Here is a 20,119-nt window from a genome sequence, read left to right on the forward strand (position 1 = left end):
GGTCCCAATTCACATGTATATGACCTATTGTAAACAGGGATGCTGTAACTAGAAATACTGGGAGTGTGGTAGAACCTTCTGGCTTGAACCTTCTGGCTTGAAGTAATTTCTATCATACAGGGATAAACAACATTTTAAAACAAGGACATTATGGAAATGTATCTAATTTGCTGTTGCTAGTCATTTTTTGGTTGAAGTGGTTATAATTCTGTGCGAAGATGTGCAGGAGCTGGGATATAGGGAAACGCTAGAGAAAGGAATTGTAATAGAATGAGGGAATAAAGACAGAACTACAATAAAAGTGTGTTTTGAAGCATTTTGTGGTAGCATTTTAGGCCATGGTGCTAGAATGATAGTACAGGTTGGACCTCCCTGGTCCAGCACCCTTGGGATGTGACTGGTCCTGGATGAGGGATTTTGCCAGACTAGGGGAGAGAAGTTTTAGACCGCTGCCGCTGGTCCCCTGGCCTGACTGCTGGTCTCCCAGCTGGCTCCCCACCTACTGGCCCCATTGCTCTGCCAACCTGCTGGGCAGCTATCACTGCTGTGGCTCTGCTAGGCAGCCCGGTGCCAGGACTCCCTGAGCAGCTCCTCACATACCAGGGCTCCCTGGGCTATAAGCCTCATTGGGCAGTCCTGCTTCCCTGCGCTGGGTGGCCATTATGTCAGCTCCCTGCAGACAGCCCACTGTCCTGCCAGCCCCACTGGGATCCTTGTTGTGAGCCCTCCACCAGGACACTCTGGTCTTGTGACATCCATGCTGGACCATGAATGTTGCTGGGACAGAGAATGCCAGTTAAGAGCATGTCATCCTATAGGCATATTTACTGCCATGACAGAGGGAAAAGAGTTTCACAGTCAGGGGTGATGCCAGACTTGGAGATCTGGGTGGTAAAAGAATGGGGTTGGGGGAAATAGAATTGTGCTTGAGCAGTTTCTTGTTGTCAAAGAGTTGTGCTTGAGCATTTTCTTGTTGTCAAAGAGAAGCTTATCAGTCCTCCAAGGTGTGCAGGTTTAATTGGAGATAATTTTAAGGTAGGTGATGAGCCCAGGATTAGATAACCACCATTGGTACAGATTGCTGTAATACTCTATATACAAAAGTTTGTGCCTCTTGTGTACGAAAGATTCAGAATTAAATGCTGAATGACAGATCAATAGCTTTCCTGATTAAGATTTTTTTATTGATGCTGCGTAAATATATTTTATTTTGAAAAAACATACTATTGTTTGAGGAGTAGAATATTTTTAAAAACTGTATAAAGGTATTGTGTGTCTAACAAATTATTAGTAATTTCAGATTATTCTGGAAATCTAAACCTTTCAGGCCTATGATGGAGAATGAAGTTATTGGTATTTAGTTATACTGGATACATCTATTAGTGTTGTAAGAGAACCTAGAAACGGGCTGGGGAAGAAGGTACTTTTCGGGCACCTTCTTGTTTAACACCTATTGTTGCAACTAATGGTGTTGTACAGTAGGAGGCCAGTGCCCAAGAAAGAATGCTATAGGACACTACCCAAGGGCATAGACTGTAGGCATGGCAGTAAAAGGAGGAGAGCTGAGTTTAACACACAGCAGAACTGACAGAATTAAGTGTGGCTAATCAGAGCTGTATTATCTCTGAAGGGTTCTGTATCATGGGACCATAGTACAGTATACAGACAAACATCTTAAGTGTAAAGGTATTTGAACACTACCAATTCAGTGTGTACTTTAGACTTGTTGGCTTCTAAATTCTGAAAGGTACTTTTTAAAAAATGCCATTTTCAGTTTAGCTTTGCAGTTGCAAATGAAATCCACTGTAAAAATGTTCTTATAGCAATACCTTTGGCTATTGCTACTGCTTCCCTGGGGAAAGCATTTGATTGGCAAAAATGGATTAAATGCTTAAATACTTCAAATGAACAGGAATTATTTTAAAGCACTTAGGCCATGTCTACACTACAGAGGCTATTGCTGTGCTAGTATAGCCATTTCTGCAGTAACAGAATGGATTTATCTGTTTCTGTAAGGACACTGCTTCCCCAGGTCACAGTAGTTTAGGTTAATGGAAGCATTCTTCAGTTGACCTAGCTGTGTAGAGCTCAGTGATTAAGTGAGCATAACTAGGGTGCTTAGAGGTATGGGTTTTCATGCCTCTGAGTGCCCTACTTATGTCGACCTACATTTTACGTGTAGACCAGTCCTAAGTGACTTTTTCTGAGCCAGTATTGTCTCCATGGAGACTAGCAGGAATTTCAGACTTAATCACAGTTCTGGTTGTATATTTCAGTTACAACAGCCATAATAGCACTGCAAAAACATTTTCAAAGTAGCACCTAGTCTTTTGAACCCCCTTAGGATCTTAGTGCTCTTAAAATACATCCACTACTATATATGTTACCTGTTTCCCCAGGCATTATGAATTGGATTAAAAAGTCCTGACCAATGGCTACAGCTGTATCTGTACCCTTTTATTGTTTTCTGCAGTGTATTATATTTAGCATAAAGGAAACTAATGACATAGTAAAATGAAAGACTGAAATTTCTACTAGGCGGCACATTACTAGTCCAATACACAATTTGTGTAAATTAAAGTCCTTTAAAGGGTACATGAGGGGTACCCACCAGTTCTCTCCTTAGGAGGTGCAAGTTTCTCTCAATAGGATTTTAACTATCCTCTTTCCTGGAGAAAGCAGGATACTAATTTCAGTACTATTTTATGATCAAATAGGCATCTTCCAATGAAAACTTAAAAAAAATGAATAGCCATGAGGATGTGTAATTAGGGTAGCACCAGAGATACCTCAAGAAATGGTGCATGGAAAACTGAGGCGCTGCCAGATAGTTAAAAGGGACAGAACTCTGTCTTTGCGCTCTGAGGAATTTGGGAAATCAGTCCGACAAGGTTAATAGAGTAGACCTCTAATTATTGAAATTCAGCTGGTCAAGAAAAATGATATTTTTTTTGTGGACATGGTTATTTCAGGAAGATTTTTGGAAGGAAATGAAGATTGAGAAGGGAGGTTTTGGTAACAGTCAAATGTTTTTAGAATTCTTGACTTCAACATTGGTTTACTGCATTTCACAGAAGATTTTTCTCTTCACTGCCTTTTCTAAAAGCAAATACATAACTTTCACATGGGTCTGACTGACGAGGATTTCCAGCAATGTCTCTAACAAAATGGGGAGGAGCACAGCATTTTCTCTGAAATTGTGGAGATTGGTATTTTCAGTATTGATCAAAATAACAAATCAAACTAAGCCTTAGTACCTCTCTCAAGCGATAATTAGAATTTTCTGTTGCTTTTGCATTCTGATTAACCCCCTGTGGAGGGAGAGGTTTTGAATTAGAGAACCATAAATGGTGAGGGGAAAATTCTATTTTAAATTGTGTGGAAAAAGCTTATAAAAGATCAGAAGAGCAGGGAGGGTAATAGGTAACAGTGGTGGGTTGACTTTCTGTCTGATAATGGCTGTAGTCATGTGAAAATAATTCTGGTTTCAGCTTACTCTTACAGCTTTTTATATATCAAAGTGCCACATTGGGATTTTTTTTGGGTGCAAGTGAGTCTTCTCAAAGGCTCAGGACTTGCAGAATAGCTAAAGAGCTAAGCTGGATGTCATGACTATGGTGCCTTAGCAAAGAGGTGGGAGAGGAACACTTGAATAGTTTGTCCATTTAAAAAGTGCTAGTTGAAATGTACTTGATGTCTGAGTTGAAAGTCAGGTCATGTATTCATTATTTAACAAGGAATATGGTTTTTGTTGAGAAAACTGACCATCTTAAGAGTAACAAGTAGAATAATTTTACATGAGGCTAGAGAGAGGAGCTCAATCAGGGATGAAAAAAGCCTGGATTCATTCTTTTATTGTTTAAAGACTATAATGGCAGTTTTTGGTTGCTTGTGCAACTTTAATCCTGCCCCCTTGTGCATCCAACCTGCAGACTGAATAAGGCAAGGGTCCAGTGGCATCAGTACTATTTGATAATATAATCCTAAAACTGCTGGAGGGGCCATAATTAAAATTGTTCGGAGCGCAGTGTATGGTGGTGATGCCCCATTGGTCTCGTGCTTCTGGCAGATAGTGTTTCCCTCAGAGGCTCGCTGTGAACCCCACACAGCCCCTTGCTTGTACTAGAGGCAAGGGTCACAGCCTACTGAGCCCTTCTTATCACGGGCTTAGCAGTAGTATGGGGTATACCCTCTGCACAGTCCAGGTTTCCCCTCTAAGGGGCAGACTCTGTAGTAGCGTGGGGAGGGTTAGGGGCAACCCAGACCCGTCCACTACTTCAGGTTCTGGCCCAGGAATCTTAAGAGAGCGGCAAGAGACAAGGTACTACTCCCAGTCCAGCAACTACTTCACTGGGCCACTTCCCCAAACAGTCCCTCCCAGTACCTTCCCTGTGGTACCTGAGCAAGCCTGTCCTTCTCCTGCACAGCACTCTGCCTTCCTTGGAGGCCTCAGCTCTCACTCAGACAATTCTCTTCTCAGATCTTGGTGCCTTCCCTCTTCCAGACTTGTTGTGTTCCCAACTAACTGCAGAGGAGCTCTTTTTAACCAGTCTCAACTGGTTCTTAATTGACTTCAGGTGATCTGATTAGTGCTACCCAAATGACTCTGGGAACCTCCCAGTTGTCTCCAGGTGCTTCAGTTAGCCTGATTGATTCCAGAAGGTTCCTTTGGGTTCTAGGTTAGTCATTGTTAGTTCACCTGGGGTTCAGGGCTAATATACTGTCCTTCCACCACTCTCTTGTACCTCTCTGGCCTGACCCTGTCACAACCAGGAACTCGTTTCTGCATTAAAGCTGGAATCTTACACAGTAGACTGAGATGTGGGAAAGCTGCAGATATTTGTCTGCATTTGTGCTCTTGGCCACCTGAGACTGCTGTGGCTCTGAGCAGGTGGATAGGCACCATTTCTCTTGCTGATTCCTTCTGCTGAATCCCAGACAGGAATTATCATTCAGGAGGCAGACAGAGCCACATAAGTAGAGAAGCCTTATATTGATCCCAGGCTACCCTTGCCTTCCTCTGCAAGCAGTTGCACTGGGTACCTAATTAACCCACTCCACCTTTAACCCCTCCCAGCAATATCCAAAACCTATTCCAAGCAACCTAAACAGCTTCTTTGCCTTGGGAGGAGGCCTTTTTTCTCATAGGAGTCTCAGTTCTCCCACCCTGCTCCTCTCACTTACCTCCACTCCCCATAGCTTGACCACCACCTGTGTTAAGCCACAGCTGCTGTCTTATGCCCTTGATAGCCTATTATTACTATTGTGGGCAGGTCGTGTTGGCCATAAGCTTAAATGTGTGATTATTAAGGCTGCCAAGCGATTTAAAAAATTAATCACGATTAATCACATGATAAATTAATTGCCGTTAATCATGCTGTTAAATAATATAATATCATTTATTGAAATATTTTGAATTTTTTTTACATTTTCACATATATTGATTTTTATTACAACACACAATGCAAAGTGTTATGGCCGCTTTTTATTTATTTCTGATTACGAGTACTTATACTGTAAAAAACAGTGTTTTTCAATTCACTTCATACCGGTACTATAGTGTAATTTCTTGATCATGAAAGTTGATCTTACTAATGTAGAATTATGTACAAAAAAGCCCCTATATTAAAAAAAATAAAATAATTTAAAACTTTAGCACCTACAAGTCCACTCAGTCTTACCACTTGTTCAGCCAATCACTCAGGCAAACTAGTTTGGTTCTAATTTTCAGGTAATGTTGCCCACTTCTTGTTTACAATGTCACAAAGAGTAAGAACAGGGTGTTTGCTAGACAATGTTATAGCCACGGTTGCAAGATGTGCTAAAGATTCATGTGTTTCTTCATGCTTCAGTCACTGTTCCAGAGGACACGTGTCCATGCTGATGCTGGGTTCTGCTTTGCTAATGATCCAAAGCAGAGCAGACCACTGGATGTTCGTTTTTATCATCTGAGTCAGATGCCACCAACAGAAGGTTGATTTTTTTCTTTTTTGGTGGTTTGAGTTATATAGTTTCTGCATTGGAGCCTTGCTCTTTTAAGACTTCTGAAAGCGTGCTTCACTCTTTGTCCCTCTCAGATTTGGATGGCAGTTAAACCCTGGGTTGAGTGGTATAGCTATTTTTAGAAATCTCACATTGATACAGGAGATCATCACTATTCACAGTTTCAGGTATTTGTGGATCTCTCCAATCTTCCCCATTACACTTTATCCCCTGGCCAGGGTGGAACACGGCCTTGGGGGAGCGCCTGTTGCAGGAGGGCTGGAGTAGTCAGCTCCCCCACCCCTTACACTCACGACAGCTGGGGGAGCTGCAGAGAACTCACTGTGGCTCCCAGCCTTTGTGATGAATTTGGGAGACGCACGAAGCTCACTGCATCGGCAGGGAGCTGTGGAGAAACAGACCTTTCTCTCCGCTTCTCCTGCCCCCCATTTTCACACATACAGAATGGGAAGCGACTGTCTAGGAAAGAATACTGCAGAAAGGGATCTAAGTGTCAGAGTGGACCACAAGCTAAATGAGTCACGCTGTTGCAAAACAAATAAACATGTTCTGGGATGCATTAACAGAAGTGTTGTGAGCAAGACATAAGTCATTCTTCTGCTCTACTCTGCGTTGATCAGGCCTCAGTTGGAGTAGGCACCACATTTCAAGAAAGATGTGGAGAAATTGGAGAAGGTCCATAGAAGAGCAACAAGAATGATTAAGGGTCTAGAGAACGTGACCTATGAAGGAAGACTGAGAGAATTGGGCTTATTTAGTTTGGAAAGAAAAAGACCGAGAGGGGACATGATAGTGGTTTTCAGGTATCTAAAAGGGTGTCACAAGGAGGAGGGAGACAAATTGTTCTCCTTGACCTCTGAGGATGGGACAAGAAGCAGTGGGCTTAAATTGCCGTAAGGAAGGTTTAGGCTGGACATTAGGAAAAACTTCCTGTCAGGGTGGTTAAACACTGGAATAAATTGCCTAGGGAGATTGTGGAATCTCCATCTCTGGAGATATTTAAGAGCATGTTGGATAGACATCTGTCAGGGACGATCTAGACAGTACTGGGTCCTGCAGTGAGGGCAGGGTTCTGGACTCGATGACCTCTCGAGGTCCCTTCCAGTTGTAGTGTTCTATGATTTATGGATTTCTCCATTCGCAGCTATGCTAGGAATGGATTCACTGCGAATAGCTAAGGTTTATTGTACCTTCTTTGCATTTTGTCATATCTACTTTGAAAGTGTTCTTAAATGTCACATGTGCAGCAGCCAAAACTTGAAGCATCAAGGAATATTCAAATGTTTAGCATATTTGACACACACATACTGTTCACCAGCTACAAAACTGCCATGGAAATGCCCTTTCTCACTTTCAGGTGACATAAACAAGAAGCATGCAGCATTGTCTCCTGTAAATGTAAACAAACTTATTTGTTTTGGCAATTAACTGAACAAGAAGTAGGACTGAGAGGACTTGTATGCTCTAGTCTAACGTTTTGTATTGGAGTGCAGTGATGTAACAAAAAAAATCTACATTTCTAAGTTACATTTTCACAATAAAAAAATTGCACTATAGTACTTGTTTGTGGTGAATTACAAATAGTTTTCATTTTTAAAGTGCAAATATTTGTAATAAAAATAATAAGTGAGCACTGTACACTTTATATTCTGTATTGTAATAGAAATCAGTATATTTGAAAATGTAGAAGAGCATCCAAAATATTTAATACATTTCAATTGGTATTCTATTGTTTAACTGTGATTAATTGACTCCCCTAGTGGTTATATAAAATATGCAAACTGCTCATTAAATGATTTGCATAAAATGTCACGTGGAGCAGCGCAAAACTTGGCAGGTCTGATTTTTGGCTTTCTGCTAACATTTTCATGAGGACTACAACAAGATAAAGGAAATGGTGGGTTTACAAAAAAAACACTTTTTTTTAAACCTAAGTGAAACTTCATAGTATAAAGAAAAGGAACTTCTCTAGCCTGAAGGCCTTCTCTCTGCTGAATTTCAAAGCTAGCTGCAAATAGAGGTTTTAGAGGTTCTGGAAAAAGAGGGGAGGGGGAAATATTTTTAAATAATGAAAAGTGTTAGGCAACCTAAACTTTGGATTTATATGGGGGTCACTCAAAGCTCCGCCTAGAATACACTGAGTGTGTAGTGTGTATATGTACATTATAAACATATATAACATTACATTTTGAAATAGGTCATAGACACTACTTCTGGAATATAATAAATTATTTAAAGCTTTTCAGGAGACCACAGTACCTCTAAACTCAGATTTAAAAGCATCTTTTTGAGTCAGGCTTCCTTACGGTCAGCACTAGTACATACTTTCTTCCCTGTGATCGGAAGCCTTTCCCTCCCGTTTTTAACCGCCCACTCAAAATGCCATCTTAGTAACTTGGATTCATGTACAGAGAGTGGTAATTTAAGTTGCCACATTCGTGGCATCAGACGTTCAGATGAGGAACAAATAGGTTTCGTCTTGTTTTTATAAATGCTTATATAGCAAAAAGTATATTTAATCTTACATATTAATGCAAGTACCAAAAATACAAATTAACTTTTACAAAAATGCAGGGGCACTGGAACAGTTTGTGAAGTGAGGGTGCTGCACCCCCCTTACACCTGCCCGCATCTGTCATCACCCTCTAGAGTTGGGGCCAGGAGTGGGGCCGTGGCTCCAAGAGGAGGAGATGCAGATAGGGGTACAGTGGTGCAGGTTGAGACAAAAGCTAAGGGGAGGTGCAGAACCTCAGACATGTGTCCAGCTGCTGGGACCCTAGGGCTGGCAGCAGAGCTCCCAGGAAGCAATGGGGCAGGCAGCAGGGATCTCGGGCATTAGAGGTATGCTACCTGCAGTTCAGATGCCAGGCACAAAATTGGGGGCGGGGGGATACAGGAGCCATCCAAGCTCCTACTTGTCATGTGTATGCAAAAATGAACTTGCCATATTATTGAAGGCATTAAGCAGTGATGAAGAGTGATGGGGAAGGGGTGGAGCTTTGTGAGTCTGGTTACCAACATTTAGAAAGGTGGCAACCTTAGTAGCTACTTTATGCTCATTTGTGTGCATGAATACTTGATTTCCACGCCCATTTGTGTTAATTGCAAGCAGAGCATGTAATTGTGCAGCTAACTCATTGAAATTAGACCTTAATATACTCCTTTGCCAGGCAGTGGAGTTTTTTAATGGGCTTGGTTTCAAAAGCCTTTACATCTTTTGTAGCCATTTCCTTTAGTCCAGAATAAAATATTTGTCAGGCCTATTTGAAGTCTTCCAGAACAGTAACTTTTCTTACAGTTCTGTATGAAAATAATCCTTTCAAACAGCTTAGCTTTTATGGCATTAGATTCATTGTCCAAAATATGGTATCATTAACCAGTGACGCATAGCCTCATTTTTGAACTATTATTTCTTTCACAGGACAGTCTAAAAAGTTGTACACTTCTTTTCTCTTTGAGAAAATGTCATTTCAAAGTGATGTTTTATTAGAACATGGTATCAAAGTCTTTATAGTTGAGGGGAGAAAAATTTGTTTTGGTGCTATCTGTCAGCTGGCCAGTGGCCATTGCTGTGCACTTGTTTAAAAGAAAAAAGGAAAGAGAACAGTACACGCTGCTGAAATGGGAATGAAAGGGACCAGTTAAGCAGATGACTGATTTTTTTCCAATAAAATAAATTACTGTTATGTTCATCCCATTTGAAATGCATGTGGTTATTAGGGATGTGAAAGGTGAACCACTAAGCATTTCCTTTAACAGGTGATACTTACCGGTTACAGTTAACTAGCTGGGCTTGTGCAGGCCCCCCTTCCACTTGAATCAGTTAACCGGTTAAATATCCCATTTGACCTGTTAACCATTTAAATGGGATTTTGCATCCCTAGTGATTATCAGAAAGGTATTGAAATAAACATTTTTCCCCAAGCTATATTCAACCCAGTTTAAGTATTTAAAACCTAAGCTGGCCATTTAACAGTAAACCTATTCAAAGTGACATGACCTGTCCAGAGAAACATGCATAAGTGCTGGTGTCTTTCAAATCCAGAAACATTAGGAGGCTGGTCTACGTGATACTTGCAAGAAGTCAGAGATACAGTTGTGCAGACAGATCCTTAACTATATTCCATATCCAGAGAGAGTCAAAGTTTAAACCAATTGTAGAACAAAATTAAAGTCCAGCATACAGCATATATTGTGCCCCTAGTTATGAAATCATCTCAGCATACACTTAATGATTGATTTCAATGGATGCTTAAGTGTTTTCTTGAATCTTGGCCTAGATCTCTAGATTGCTGTAGCTTTAGCATATACAGGCTCATAATAGCTATGAGGCCCTTACTTGCCTAAAAACGCAGAGGAAGATAACACAAAAAATACTTACAGTAGAAATAAGCTGTTGAAAATTTATTTAAAAATTGAGATGGAGGCAATAATGGGTATCCTAGGTGCCCTTCCAGGATCCCCATATATCTCTTCTCCCTTGTGATGTTGAATTAGAATATATTAATAATTGTATACTATTATTTCCTCAGGAACTGCTGCTTTAATCAGTGCCCAGGTTGAATTAGATGTAGTGAATTAGACAGTTGTTAGTATCTTGTTTGCAGTTACCCCATGGTAAATTGGAGTAGTTCTGTTGGAAGTAGTTGACTTTGATATTTACTGGGGCATAACTGAGCTGAACAGATTTGCACAGATTGGAAGCTGAGTGGTACATGGGAATACAAAACAGAGTTCAGTTGCTTCATTCACTATTATGTAGGCTAGCAAGGATTAGCTTTTTAATTTGGTAAGCATCTATTTCATTGCCCCATATGCAAACTGACTAAAACGTCATCTCTAGTCATTGAGATTTACAGATAGGCAACGGGTTTTTTTTAAATGCCACTTGAGGACATGAGATCAGTTTTAATATTTACCTCATATTTTGACATCTGGCATTGTCAATCTAGGTTTTAATGATTTTGAAAGAGTTTAATAGATGGGTGTTGGTTGTTAAGTTGCAATGAAAATCTGAGGAAATTTAGTTTGCATTTTCCTCCACTAGACAATTGATGTACCTCAGATATATCATTGGTTTTGTGATGCATTTGTGCAGAAATTCTTCTTTGAGGCTGGCATATTGGCAACCCATCTTAATATCTGTGATTGTTCCCATGGTTTGGACAAGGTGTTTGATATTAAATGTAAAGTTTTTATGGTTGAGGATGGAATGGTTGATTTTTGTCTGTGCTTGTGGTTAAGATGTCCATTCGCTTCTAAATATTTGAGATAGCAGCCAGAATGTCTATGTGAGGCATGTTGGTGTATAGCCGTGGTAACCAACAGGTGGATCGTGAGGCCTCGATCAATCGATCGCGAGACATCCTGTCCGCCCTGCCCCCATTTCCCTTCCACCTCCGAGAAGCCCCACTACTTACCTCAAGTGAAAATGAAGGTAGTGTTGGCTTCCCAGGGATGGACAGAAGTCCCGCAGCTTAGCGCCACTTCCAGCAATTCCGGAAGTGCGCTAGCTGCTCTGCCAGGTGTACTGCGGGAGGGAGCATCGGCTCCCTGCACCGCACAGGAGGGGTGAGTCAGCCCAGGGGAGGCACACGCGGGGGGGGGGGGGGGGGGGGTCTGCCCTGGGGCAGGCGTGGGCGGGGTTTCCCTGCGCCAGGGCCGGGGGGGGGGGGGTTGGCGCCAGGGCAAGCGCACGGAGGGCTTCCCTGTGCCGGGGGGGGGGGGTTTTGGCCCCGGGGCAGGTGCGCTCGCAGGGTTTCATTGCAGGGGGGTCGGCTCCGGGGCAGGCGCGCGCGGGTGGCTTCCCTGCGCGGGGGTGGGGGGCCGGCCCTGGGACAGGCACGCGCTGGTTTCCCTCGAGTGGGGGGGATTCTTGGGAGGAGGCAGATGCAGGGGACTCTCTGCCTCCCCTGTCCCCCCAGACTCCTCACTCCCCTGTCCCCAGCCACAGAACGCTGTCCCCACTCCTGTCCCCAGTCCCCAAACTCTGTCCCCATTGGCACTCTGCCCCCTGCTGCAGAACCCTGCCCCCTGCCCCCCCAACACCCTGTTCCCTCTCCCCTGCTCCCAGCCGCAGAACTCTGTCCCCACAAAATGTATAATTATAAATGCTTCATTTTAGATTTAAATAGCATGAATAAAAAACAGACCATTTATTTCATAACTATAAACACGTGATTTTAATTTTATATATTGCATAATTTAAAAATAAACTGTTTATCAGAGTGTGTAAGTAAGGGCTCAGGATAGCAAGTGATGGACAGGAGGAGAATAGAGGGCGGGGCTTCAAAGAAGGGGCGGGGCTTCAAGGAAGGGGCGGGGCGGTAGATCTTCGCCTGTTCTGAGGTCTAAAGTGGTCTTGGATGTGAAAAGGTTGGAGACCACTGGTGTATAGGATGGTGCATTCTAAGGAAGACTTTAATGTTTGGGAGTTTCTTGAGGAAGTCAGTTGTGTCCTGGAGGAAGTTGGCCTTTTATGTGATGAGTGATTTGAGGATGGTTTCAATGAATCCAAATACTCCTTCACTGAGAGTACCATGGCCAGGTACAATGGGACTGACTGAGTTCCTTTTTGGATCTTGGGAAGCATGTAGAAGTTAAGTACTTGGAGGATGAGATTGCAAAGTTTTTCTTGGAGGTGTTTGGACAAGGGTTTGATGATATTCATAAGTTCCTGAGTAAATTGTGGTATGGGGGACTTTTTGAGTTCTTTGTACTAGAGGCTATTTGAGAGTTGTCAGTTGGTCTCATGAATGTAGTAATCATGTTTGAGGACTATGATGGTGCCTCCTTTATCCATTGGTTTGGTCACTATTTGGTGGTTTGATTTCAGGAGCTGCATAATTGTTATCTTAGTGGTGATGTGCATTAAGAATTTCATAGTCAGTTTTTCCTCATTGTGGTTTCATCTGCTATGGGTTGTCCATTCAGATGATTATTTTTTTCTTATCACTGTCAGTGTGGACATAGACTTCTTTGAGACAGAATCAGTGGAGCAGTTCTTTTAGTTTATCCACGTGTTAGTAGGGTATCACATTCTATGGTGGAGCAGAAGTTCATTTCCTTGGAGAATACAGATAATCCTGCTTTGGTTAGGAATAGTCTTAGTAAGTTGATGATGATGGGTTGTCATGTAGTATACATGCAATGGATTCTGGTTTCTCCCAGAGGTGATTTTATTGTAGTTGGGCTTATTAACTAGGGCTGTTGCTATGCTTCAAAGGTGAAAGCGCTGCATGGAGCCTGTGATCAGCTGGAGATCCCCTGTTAACCCCAGGCTCTGTGTGGCGCTGCTGCTTTGAAACACTGCATTCAGCCTAACTCCGGGTCATTTCAAAGCAACATTGCTGCATGGAGCTTGAGGTCAGCTCAGCTGATCCTGGGCTCCATGTGGCGCTGCCACTTCAAAATGCCACGTGCAACCTGGGGACATCCCAGCTTGCCCCAAGCTGCACACAGCATTTCAAAGTGACAGTGCAATGTGGAGCCTGGGGTCTGGCCCCAGGCTACAAGCAGCACTGCTGCTTTGAAGTACCTCTTCCTCCTTCCTCCCTCCCTCCACCCCCTTGCTGCCTCTTTCTGATAGAGGCAGCAAGGGTGGGGAAGCAACTAGTCGACTAACATGTTGACTATCCAATAAGCATTTGCATATCGGATAGTCGACTAGTCCTTCCCTAATACAGAGACAGCAAGGTGTGGGGGAGAGTGCAGGTAGTCAACAAAATTAACTGATACTGATAAGCCCAGGCTTATCCATTAATCATGTAATCATCTACATGTTGACATCCCTAATTACTAACTGAAGGACCCCACAAAGCTTCAACTTTTGGCTGACAGCTTGATCAATGGGATAATACATTTAAAGATGCAGAAAATATGTAGTAGTCCTGACAGAAGAATGGAATCTCCTGTTGTCATGCAGTGACTTCCTCCTTTTAAAAATAGTTTGTTTGAGGCCTTACCAACCATAGGGTTGATGACAATAAGCAGAAGTTTTAAAAGCAAGTTTTACAGAACTAATAGAGACAAAGTAATGAGAAAAATGTGGATTGCCGCCGTTACCTGAAGGCCCAGGGTAACAGGCAGCCTTAGCTTTATTAAACCTTCTTGTATGTTTTATCCAAGGTCAAGTCCAATCCCCTGCACTCATGGCAGGACCAAGCACCATCTCTGACAGGTCTAACCTGCTCTAAAAAATTTCCAATGATGGACATTCTACAACTTCCCCAGGCAATTTATTTAATAGTCTAGCTCTCTGATCTTCTATAATTTTTCAAAGATGATAGCTAATGGCTCTCATCTCCTCTCTCAGCGCCTTGAGTATTCCAGGATGCATTTGATAAGGCCCTGGTAACTTGATGACATATAACTGTTCTTAGTAATTTTTAACTTGTTCTTTTCATTTTAACTTCTGAAACTACTTCATTTTCTCCTGCATTCTCTGTGCTAAGCATTCAATCACCACCTACCTTGGTGAAAACTGAAACAAAGAAGTCATTGAAGACCTTTGCCATTTCTGCATTTTCTGTTCTTGTTTTTCCCTCTTAATTGAGCAATGGGCCTACCCTGTCCTTGGTCTTCCTCTTGCTTCTAATATATTTATAGAATGTTTTCTTGTCATCCTTTATCTCTAGCTAGATTGAGTTTGTTTTGTACCTTCAGCTAATTTTGCTCCTACATACCTGTGTTATTTGTTTATATTCATCCTTTATAATTTGACCTAGTCTATACTTTTTATAGAAGCCCTTGATTTTTAGATCATTCAAGATCTCTTGGTTAAGCCAAGGTGGCATCTTGACATACTTCCTGTCTTTTCTATGTGATGGAGCAGTTTGCTCTTGTGCCCTTAATAGTGTCTTTTTGAAAAACTGCCAACTGTCTTCAGTTTTTCTTTTTAGTTTTGCTTCCCATGAGAACTTACATATCCACTCCCTGAGTTTGCTAACGTCTTGCTTCTTGAAATTCATTGTCTTTATTTTATTTTATTTTTCTCCCTCCTACCATTCCTTAGAATCACAAATTTGTATCATTTCATGATCATTTGTACTCAAGCCTTCCACTTTCAGATTCTCAACCAATTCCTCCCTCCATGTTAAAATGAAATCTAGAACAGCTTCTGCCCAGTAACTTTCTCCATCTTCTAAAATAATAAAAAAAAAAAAAGTCTCCAATATATTCCATGAATTTGTAGGATAATCTATGCCCTGCTGTGCTACTTTCCCAACAGATGTCTGTGCTCCCGGAGCTCTATAGTCAATTTTGATCTGCTCAGGGCAGTGTCATTAGTACCAATGTAGAAGAGCAGCATGAAATAGTAGTCAGAGGGCCAGATGATCCTTGACAATCCCTCCATAATGTCTTGGATACAGGCCTCTGGAAGGCAGCATATCTTCTGGGATGCCATGTCAAGGCGACAGATGGGTGCCTCCGTTCCATCAGAAGAGGGTTTCCAACCACCACTACTCTTATTTCCTCCTGGGTGTGGTGGCTGCAGACCTCCCAGCCTTGGTGATTCTCCACCACCACCTGAAAGTGTTATTTCTTATCTCTTGTCAACCAGTGCAACATAAAGGTTCTCTAGAACCATGGTGAGTTGCTTGGGAGCAGGGGTGGAGCACTGCCTTCTGTGCCAGTGATCTTCCCGAGACAGACACCTCTGCCTCCCTCCCCTCTCCAGGGGTGTACCAGCAATCCTCTGCAGATAGACAGCTTTCTCAGTCTTGGATGTCTTCACATTAATACTCTCAAGGAATTCCTCATGGGCATGGATGCTCCTCAGCCTAGCCATCACCTCCTCTAGCTCACCCATTTTATTGGAGCAACTTCCATTGGTGAGAGAGAGAGATGCTTTTGAACCTATTCAGAACTCTTAAAATATAAGCCACAAGCAAACTTTTGTTTCTCACCTTTCCTAGGAACTTCCAAACAATCTAAGATTATATTAGATCTAGGCCCATCCATGTCCAATCCTAAGTACAGCAGTTTGAAGTGTTACATGGTTTTCATAGGCTGTTGGCATAGTCTGGTGACAGTTTTCGGCAAAGGTTGAAAATAATTGTTCCCCAAGCTCCTATATCAAATGGTGCAACAAAACAGTTGCCTGGCTTGTGTGGATAGGGTCAACTGTGCAACTGTTGTAGAATTTCATATACAGTTTACCTTTATCTTGTACAAATGTACAGGGAATCCCTACTATAAATTGCTCTGCTATACATCCAATCCGTATTAAAGTCGTTGATGCTTGTAGGAACTGATGTGTTATAAGTTCTCCCATTCCCTGCTCTTGAGTCGTGCAAAAAACCCCAATATGTACAAATGAAAGTCGGCTGCAGGAAAAAATTCCCTGCTTTAACTTGTTTCGCTGTAAGTCCAAGTTCTTTGGAACATATCTTAGACTTATAGCGTGGACTGCCTATAGATGTAGATCTAGGGAGACCCTCAGAGTCTACTTTAAATGGATTTTGCTCCCATTGTCTAATTCCATAATTCTTAGTACAATCAAATTGACTAGAGGAAGGTGACATTTTCTGTAGAGAGAGAGAGAGGCAGGTTTTTAATATTTCTCTTTTATAGGCCGTGGTAATGCTTTCAAAAGTTGAGGGACTGCACAATAATGGCTAAGTGAATGGTTGCTATAGCTGTTGGCAGGGCCGGCCTGAGCCATTTTGGCACCCCGTGCGTGCAGCACCGCCCTCAGGTGCTCGGCGCGTGTGCGGGCCATCCCCCCCCCCCCCCCCCCCCCCGGGGCACATGGTGCATGCGAGGCCCCGACCACGGCTGCTGGTGCCCAGCCCGGAGCCTGCCCCCGGGGCGCATGCGCTGCCCAGCCTGGCCCTGCCCACCGCTGCTGGTGCACAGCCCGGGGCGGGCCGCGCTTGGTTGTGCAGGCCGTGACCGTGGGGGGAAGGGTGCTGCTGGCCGACGCCACGGGGTGGGGGAGCTGGTGCTGCGGAAGCCGGGTGTGCGGCGCCTGATGGCAGCCATAAAGGACTCTGCACGCCCCTTACAGCTGCCCTCAGGCGCCCCCCATCAGTTGGCAGCCTTGGCTGTTGGGGGATTGTTTGTGTGGAGTTTGAGCATTTCAAAAACAAAAACTTTTGTTTGATTGGTTGGTATTTTTATTTAGAAAATGCTGGAGGCGTGTTTTTTGTAACTCCTATTGCTCTTTACCTTACAACTTCATTGTAAATCAAAGCAACCTTAATTAGATATATGTTTTAAACCCTGCTAATAGAATTTGGAGGATGGATTATATTGTAATTTTAGCATTGTCAATTTAATCACTCTGGTCATAGCCTGAGAACAGAATTGAGCTTTCCAGTAGGACAGCGTTTCTCAAACTGTAGGTTGCGACTTCCAGGGGGGTTGCGAGCAACTTAGAGGGGGGTCGCAGCTGGATTTGGTTTTTCATTTGTGACCCCTCTTCCCCAGGCCACGAAGAGCAGCAGGGCGGCAGAAGGCAGCCTCCAGCAAGACGCGCAGCATGGCTGGGGCCGTGGGACTCCAACAGTGTGGCTTAGCTGCAGGAGGAGGCAAGGCAATGGGAGAGTGGGGCTGGTGCCTGTGCATGGTTGCCAGGCAACTGAACGCTTTCCCAGCTGGGAGAGGGCGGTGTCCCTCAGGCAGTGGGCGGGGGGATTGGGTCGGGGCAGAGGACCTGGAGGTAAATAAGGGCACGTGGGGGGAGAGGAGAGAGAGAGAGAACCGAAGAGACACGGAGCTGAAAAGAGGCACAGTGGAGAAAGAGATGGGGGGGGAAGGAGCCTGCAGGGGGAAAGGGTGTTGAGGACTGCAAACACCTTAAAGGAACCCCAGGAGGGCAAGGAATCTGGTGAGAAGGGGGGAGGAAGCGACCCAGGGCAGCGAGGGTGGTGGTGGGGTCACAAATTCATTTAGCATTTTAGGGGGTCGTGGTATCACAAAGTTTGAGAACCCCTTCAATAGGATGTTAATCCACAAACGGTGGTGGAAATTTGCAGTCTCCTATCCTTGTGGGTGGTGTGTGAAACCTTGCTTTTCACCTCTCTATGCCAGCAGGATACCTGCCCTATCTTAACACTTGAGCTAGGGATGTGGGTGGAAGAGAAGGCCTTCTAAAATTTAATTTACCTTTGATAATCTTGAAGCAGATTTCTGATTGAACATGAGAACATTGAATTGATATATCAGGTGGATCTATGTACAGGTTTTGATCCTTTTTATGATTTTCTTTGTTAAAGGTCTGAGATTTACTCAGTCAACTTGACTAGTCTTAGCAATGATGCAAAGCATTTCCGAGCCCCTGAGTAGCTGGTAGGGAAGCAGGAAGGCCAGTATGTGTGTCTCATTGTGCTCATACACCAAACCCTGAAAATGCTAGGTACACTTGAGACTGTTCTTCCCAAGGGATGCCAAAGCATTGTTATTCAGGAGACACTTGAGGATTACATCTCTAAAGTGAGCTTTGGGGCATGTTATTAGATGAAAGTGACCAGGCATAGTGTGTAAAAAGGCTATCCTAATTAATCTTTTTGTCATTCCTGTCTGTAACATACTAAAGGCTCTTGATAGAATGTGAAGGCATTGACGTAGTGTTGGTGATGGTGTTTTGGTTCTTACAAGTTTATCAAAGTTGTTTGAGGACTCAGACTAGAGAAACATGAACAGGAAAGTAAATTATGGGTTTTGTTCTTACATTGTGGAAGAGATAACTACATTTTTGTATTGTTTAGTTAGAATTAACCAAGGTCCACATAAAGTTGATAGCTTCTTGACTTAATTCATAAAGGGGAGATTCTGCAAAGGAGAGACCTTTCATGTGGCTCATACTCACATGAAAACATTGGTAACTACTTCCAGCAAGATGGACCTGTTATATATGCAATGATTTGCAGAGGGAAATAGGTGCTTTAAAGTATTATGGGCTCAAATGATTATTTTTGGCGGGGAGGGGAATCTTATTATTTAACATTAGTGTCCGCTTTGTGCTAGGCACTTTCCAAATGACAAGGAACTCACGATGTTAGCTTTGTTTTCCCTGCAGGCAGAGTTACGCACATATGCTTATCCTTTAATGTAGTACTTTAAATACCAGAGGGAAATAAAATGCAGATAATTGTTTTGAACATGGGAGTTGGAGGGGCAAGTTTGTTTCAGTGCTGTCTTCAACAATATTTGTTCCTCTTGGGTCTGAAAGGCACAGGCCATACAAATGTATTTGAAGCTTCCAAGATGTAGAAGAAATAAAATATATGATACAATATTTTGGTAATGTCTACAGTGATCCAAAAAGTTTAGGGGAAAATTATGAAGATCTTCCTGATTTAAAAGTGACAAATCCTATAAAATATTTAACAGATTGTGATTTGCGGTTAAAGCCTGTTTAGGTTGTGTTGGATTGGTTGCTTGCAAGATTAGCTTAACAAGATAAGTTTGATTATTATGGAATTGCTCAGCAGAAAAATCTCTCAAATGTGTATCTATCAAAGTGAGTATGTATCAAACAATTTTTTTCAGCCTATAGTAAAGCATAATGGAAGGAGAAAAACGTGAAATTGGGAGCAAAGATGTGGTAACATCTATGCTTTATAAAGGTTTCAGTAAATCTTTTATTCTATCTCTGTTGGCCCTGATCCTTCACTGAACTCTGTTCATTAGAGTAGAGCAGTGGTCACCAACCAGTAGCTTGGGATCTACCGGTAGATCTTGGAGCCTCTGACAGGTGATCCTGACTGGTTTGGCCAGGAGGCTATCAAGTGCCTGCACTTCAGCTGCCCCTCCCCCTACTGCTGCTCATCTCCTGCCCTTTGCCTTGGAGTTGTCCCCTCAGGAGCCTCCTACTTTCTGTGCATGGCAGGTGGGGGAGGAGAGGTTCCCCCTCTCCCACCGTGCGTCCTATCTCCAGGACTTGAAATGGGGTTTGCTGGCTGCTGTTGGAAGTGGTGCAGGGACAGGACAGGGGTGAGCCTGCCCTAGCTCCACTGCACCCAGGAGTCACTTGAGGTAAGAAGTGCCCAGCTGGTGCCCACCCCAGTCATGAACTCCCTCCTGCACCTCTAGCCCTGAACAGCCCTGCATCCAAATGCCCTCTCAGTTCCTGAACCTAGAACCCCCTCCAACACCCCAACTGCCTGCC

At 43.1% G+C, this 20,119-nt stretch overlaps 1 protein-coding gene and 1 long non-coding RNA gene across 6 annotated transcripts in view; one reads left to right on the forward strand and one right to left on the reverse strand.

The window, feature by feature from the left end:
- LOC142818631 (uncharacterized) overlaps positions 1-4,534 on the reverse strand; it is a 41,974-nt gene extending 37,440 nt beyond the window's left edge. For 2 of the 3 annotated variants that reach the window (XR_012896195.1, XR_012896193.1), the window contains exon 1: positions 4,399-4,534. This is a non-coding gene — a long non-coding RNA (uncharacterized LOC142818631). The remainder of the gene's footprint in view (positions 1-4,398) is intronic. The other variant, XR_012896194.1, reaches the window with a different exon arrangement.
- USP22 (ubiquitin specific peptidase 22) overlaps positions 1-20,119 on the forward strand; it is a 205,709-nt gene that overhangs the window by 88,177 nt on the left and 97,413 nt on the right. The window lies entirely within an intron of this gene.

This window comes from Pelodiscus sinensis, chromosome 16 (assembly GCF_049634645.1).
Source record: "Pelodiscus sinensis isolate JC-2024 chromosome 16, ASM4963464v1, whole genome shotgun sequence".
Lineage (NCBI taxonomy): Eukaryota > Metazoa > Chordata > Testudines > Trionychidae > Pelodiscus > Pelodiscus sinensis.